The sequence below is a fragment of the Triticum dicoccoides genome, chromosome 3B (genome assembly GCF_002162155.2).
Source record: "Triticum dicoccoides isolate Atlit2015 ecotype Zavitan chromosome 3B, WEW_v2.0, whole genome shotgun sequence".
Classification (NCBI taxonomy): Eukaryota; Viridiplantae; Streptophyta; class Magnoliopsida; order Poales; family Poaceae; genus Triticum; species Triticum dicoccoides.
Window position 1 is genome coordinate 189,257,662 of NC_041385.1, and position 5,497 is coordinate 189,263,158.

Sequence of the window (5,497 nt, forward strand, 5' to 3'; positions counted from 1 at the left end):
TCTTCGTGCGATCTCCGCCCCCCGCCGAACCGAAAGGGGCTCGGTCCGCCAGCCCCATAGGTGTTCGTGGATCAGTTTCCCCGACAGTAACCAACAAATTCAGCGAGCATAACATTTTGAATAGAGATATCATTGGATATGGACACCTTACCAAGGCCAAGTACCTTACCCTTGTAGTTGTCTCCAAAAGTTACATACTTGCACGGACATCATTTTTGGCAAGTTCACAGAACATGTCTTTATCTCTGGTCATGTGAGCGGTACATCCACTATCAAGAATCCACTCTTTTCCTTCGGATATGTGCTAATTCTTGAGCTTGCGTTGGGTTTTCCCTTGAAGAGGAAAGGGTGATGCAGCAAACTAGAGATAAGTGTTTCCCTCAGTTTTGAGAACCAAGGTATCAATCCAGTAGGAGATAACGCACAAATCACTTAATACTTCACAAACAATCAAACAACTTGCACCCAACACGATAAAGGGGTTGCCAATCCCTTCATGGTTACTTGCAAAAGTGAGATCCGATAGAGATAGGTAAACGGTAAAGTAAATATTTTTGGTATTTTTCATTTATAGATCGGAAAGTAAAAGATCGCAAAAATATTAGATCGGAAACTAATATTGTAGATCGGAAACTTATATGACGGAAAATAGACCCGCGGGCCATAGGTTTCACTAGAGGCTTCTCTCAAGATAGCAAATAATACAGTGTGTGAACAAATTACAGCCGAGCAATTGATAGAAAAGCACAAAGTTATGACGATATCTAAGGCAATGATCATGAATATAGGCATCACGCCCATGTCAAGTAGACCGAAACGATTCTGCATCGACTACTATTACTCCAAACATCGACCGACTCCTACCTGCACCTAGAGTGTTAAGTTCATGAAGAACAGAGTAACGCATTAATTAAGATGACATGATGTAGAGGAATTCACTCAAGCAATATGATGAAAACCCCATCATTTTATCCTCGATGGCAACAATACAATACATGCCTTGCTGCCCCTACTGTCTCTAGGAAAGGACATCGCAAGATTGAACCCAAAGCTAAGCACTTCTCCCATTGCAAGAAAAACCGATCTAGTTGGCCAAACCAAACCGATAGTTCGAAGAGAATTACAAAGATATCAAATCATGCATAGAAGAATTCAGAGAAGATTCAATTAATATTCATAGATAAGCTGATCATAAATCCATAATTCATCGGATCTTGGCAAACACACCGCAAAAAAGCATTACATTGAATAGATCTCCAAGAACATCGAGGAGAACATGGTACTGAGAATCAAAGAGAGAGAATAAGCCATCTAGCTACTAGCTATGGACCCGTAGGTCTGTGGTAAACTACTCACGATTCATCGAAAGGCCAATAGAGTTGATGTAGAAGCCCTCCATGATCGAATCCCCCACCGGCAGGGTGCCGGAAAAGGTCCCTAGATGGGATCTCACGGGTACAGAAGGTTGCGGTGGTGGAAAAGTGTTTTCGTGGATGCCTCTGGTGGTTTGGGGATATTTGGGAATATATAGGTGAAAGAATTAGGTCAGGGGAGTCATGGGGGCCCACAAGGCAAGGGGTGCGCCCTCCACCCTTGTGGTTGCCTCGTGGCTCCTCCGACTTCATCACAAGTTTCCTGGTTGTCTTCTGGTCCAAGAAAAATCATCGCGAAGGTTTTATTACATTTTGTATTCCTTTTCTGCGAAACTCAAAAATAGGAAAAAAAACTGAAACTGGCACTGGGCTCTAGGTAAATAGGTCAGTCCCAAAAATAATATAAAATAGCATATCAATGCATATAAAACATCCAAAACGGATAATATAATAGCATGGAACAATCAAAAAATATAGATACGTTGGAGATGTATCAAGCATCCCCAAGCGTAATTCATGCACGTCCTCGAGTAGGTAAATGATAAAAATCGAATTTTTGATGTGGAATGCTACCCAACATATTTATCTGTTTAATTTTCTTTATTGTGGCATTAATTTTCATATCCGTATGATTCAAAACAAAAGTTTAATATTGGCATAAAAACAATAATACTTCAAGCATACTAACAAGGCAATTATGTCTTCTCAAAATAACATGGCCAAAGAAAGCTTATCCCTACAAAATCATATAGTCTGGCTATGCTCCATCTTCATCACACAAAATATTTAAATCATGCACAACACCAATGACAAGCCAAGCAATTGTTTCATACTCTTGATGTTCTCAAACTTTTTCAACTTTCACGCAATACATGAGCGTGATCCATGGACATAGCACTATAGGTGGAATAGAAGATGGTGGTTGTGGAGAAGACAAAAAGAGGGAGATAGTCTCACATCAACTAGGCGTATCAATGGGCTATGGAGATGCCCATCAATAAATATCAATGTGAGTGAGTAGGGATTGCCATGAAACGGATGCACTAGAGCTATAAGTTTATGAAATCTCAAAAGAAAACTAAGTGGGTGTGCATCAAACTTGCTTGCTCATGAAGACCTAGGGCAATTTGAGTAAGCCCATCATTGGAATATACAAGCCAAGTTCTATAATGAAAATTTCCCACTAGTATATGAAAGAGACAACATAGGAGACTATCTATCATGAAGATCATGGTGCTACTTTGAAGCACAAGTGTGGAAAAGGATAGTAACATTTTCCCTTCTCTCTTTTCTCTCATTTTTTTATTTGGGCCTTCTCATTTTTTTGGCCTCTTTTTTTCATTCGGAGTCTCATCCCGACTTGTGGGGGAATCATAGTCTCCATCATCCTTTACTCACATGGGATAATGCTCTAATAATGAAGATCATCACACTTTTATTTACTTACAACTCAAGAATTACAACTCGATACTTAGAACAAAATATGACTCTATATGAATACCTCCGGCGGTGTACCGGGATGTGCAACGAATCAAGAGTGACATGTATGAAATAATTATAAATGGTGGCTTTGTCACAAATACGATGTCAACTACATGATCATGCAAAGCAATATGACAATGATGGAATGTGCCATAATAAACGGAACGGTGGAAAGTTGCATGGCAATATATCTCGGAATGGCTATGGAAATGCCATAATAGGTAGATATGGTGGCTGTTTTGAGGAAGTTATATGGTGGGTGTATGGTACCGACAAAAGTCGTGCGGCACTAGAGAGGCTAGCAATGGTGGAAAGGTGAGAGTGTGTATAATCCATGGACTCCTCATTAGTCATACAGAACTCACATACTTATTGCAAAAATCTTATTTATCGAAACGAAGTACTACATGCATGCTCCTAGGGGGGATAGATTGGTAGGAAAAGACCATCGCTCGTCCCCGACCGCCACTCATAAGGAAGACAATCAATAAATAAATCATGCTCTGACTTCATCACATAAGGGTTCACCATATGTGCATGCTATGGGAATCACAAACTTTAACAAAAGTATTTCTCAAATTCACAATGACTCACTAGCATGACTCTAATATTACCATCTCTATATCTCAAAACAACCATAAGGAATCAAACTTCTCATAGTATTCAATGCACTTTATATGAAAGTTTTTATTATATCCCTCTTGGGTGCATATCATATTAGGACTAAATTTAGGACCAAAGCAAATTACCATGCTGTTTAGAGACTCTCAAAATAATATAAGTGAAGCATGAGAGTTCAAAATTTTCTATAAAATAAAGCCACCGCCGTGCTCTAAAAAGATATAAGTGAAGCACTAGAGCAAAATTGCCTAGCTCAAAAGATATAAGTGAAGCACATAGAGTATTCTAATAAATCACGATTCATGTGTGTCCCTATCAAAAGGTGTGTACAGCAAGGATGATTGTGGCAAACTAAAAAGCAAAGACTCAAATCATACAAGATGCTCCATGCAAAACACATATCATGTGGTGAATAAAAATATAGCCTCAAGTAAAGTTACCGATAGACGAAGACGAAAGAGGGGATGCCTTACGGGGCATCCCAAAGCTTAGGCTCTTAGTTTTCCTTCAATATTACCTTGGGGTGCCTTGGGCATCCCCAAGCTTAGGCTCTTGCCACTCCTTATTCCATTCTCCATCAAATCCTTACCCAAAACTTCAAAACTTCACAACACAAAACTCAATAGAAAATCTCATAAGCTCCGTTAGTATAAGAAAATAAATCACCACTTTTGGTACTGTTGTGAACTCATTCTTTATTCATATTGGTGTAATATCTACTATATTCCAACTTTTCCATGGTTCATACCCCCCGATACTACCCATAGGTTCATCAAAATAAGCAAACAACACATAGAAAATAGAATTTGTCAAAAATAAAACATCATGTAGTAATATGAACTCTCGAATACTTCTGTAACTCCAAAAATTCTAAAAAATTAGGAAAACCTAGAAACTTGTGTACCAATCTAGTGCAAAAATAATCAGGTCAAAGGCATGCTTCTGTGAATTATGAAAATTATTTTCCTGGGCGCAAAAGTTTTTGTTTCTCAGCAAGATCAAAGCAACTACCACCGTAAGCCATCCCAAAGGTCTTAGTTGGCACAAACACTAATTAGACACAAAAACACATCTAACCATAGGCTACATGAATTATATATTTCAAAACAAGAAAGAAAAATATTGGGTTGTCTCCCAACAAGCGCTTTTCTTTAAAGACATTAAGCTAGGCTTTGAGATTTCGATGATGCTCACATGAAAGATAGCAATTGAAACACGAAGAGAGCATCATGTAGCATGTGAAAACACATCTAAGTCTAACATACTTCCTATGCATAGGCATCTTATAAGAAAACAAATTATCAAGGCAAACAAAAACTAGCATATGCAAATAAGAAGAAAGGAACAATATCAATCTCAACATAATGAGAGGTAATTTAGTAACATGAAAATTTTTACAACCATATTTTCCTCTCTCATAATAATTACATGTAGGATCATAATCAAATTCAACAATATAACTATCGCATAAAATATTCTCAACATGATCCACATGCATGCAAAGTTGACACTCTTCCAAAATAGTGGGATTATCATTAAATAAAGTCATGACCTCTCCAAACCCACTTTTATCAAAAAATTCATAAGATTGAACATTCTCCAAATATGTGGGATCTAAAGTTTACACTCTTCCAAACCCACTTTCAACATTATTGAAAACACTATTATCAATCTCATATTCATCATGGGGCTTAAATAAATTTTCAAGATCATAGAAGAATCACCCCAATCATGATTATTGCAACAAATAGTGGACATAGCAAAACTAGCATCCCCAAGCTTAGGGTTTTGCATATTATTAGCACAATCGACGTTAATAGAATTTATAATAAAATCATTGCAATCATACTTTTTATTCAAAGATCTATCGTGAATCACTTCATAAAGCACTTCATCACAATTTTCAGATTCACGTATTTCAAGCAAAACTTCATAAAGATAATCTAGTGCACTCAACTCACTAGCAATTGGTTCATCATAATTGGATCTCTTAAAAAGATAAGCAAGTGGATGAGTATCCA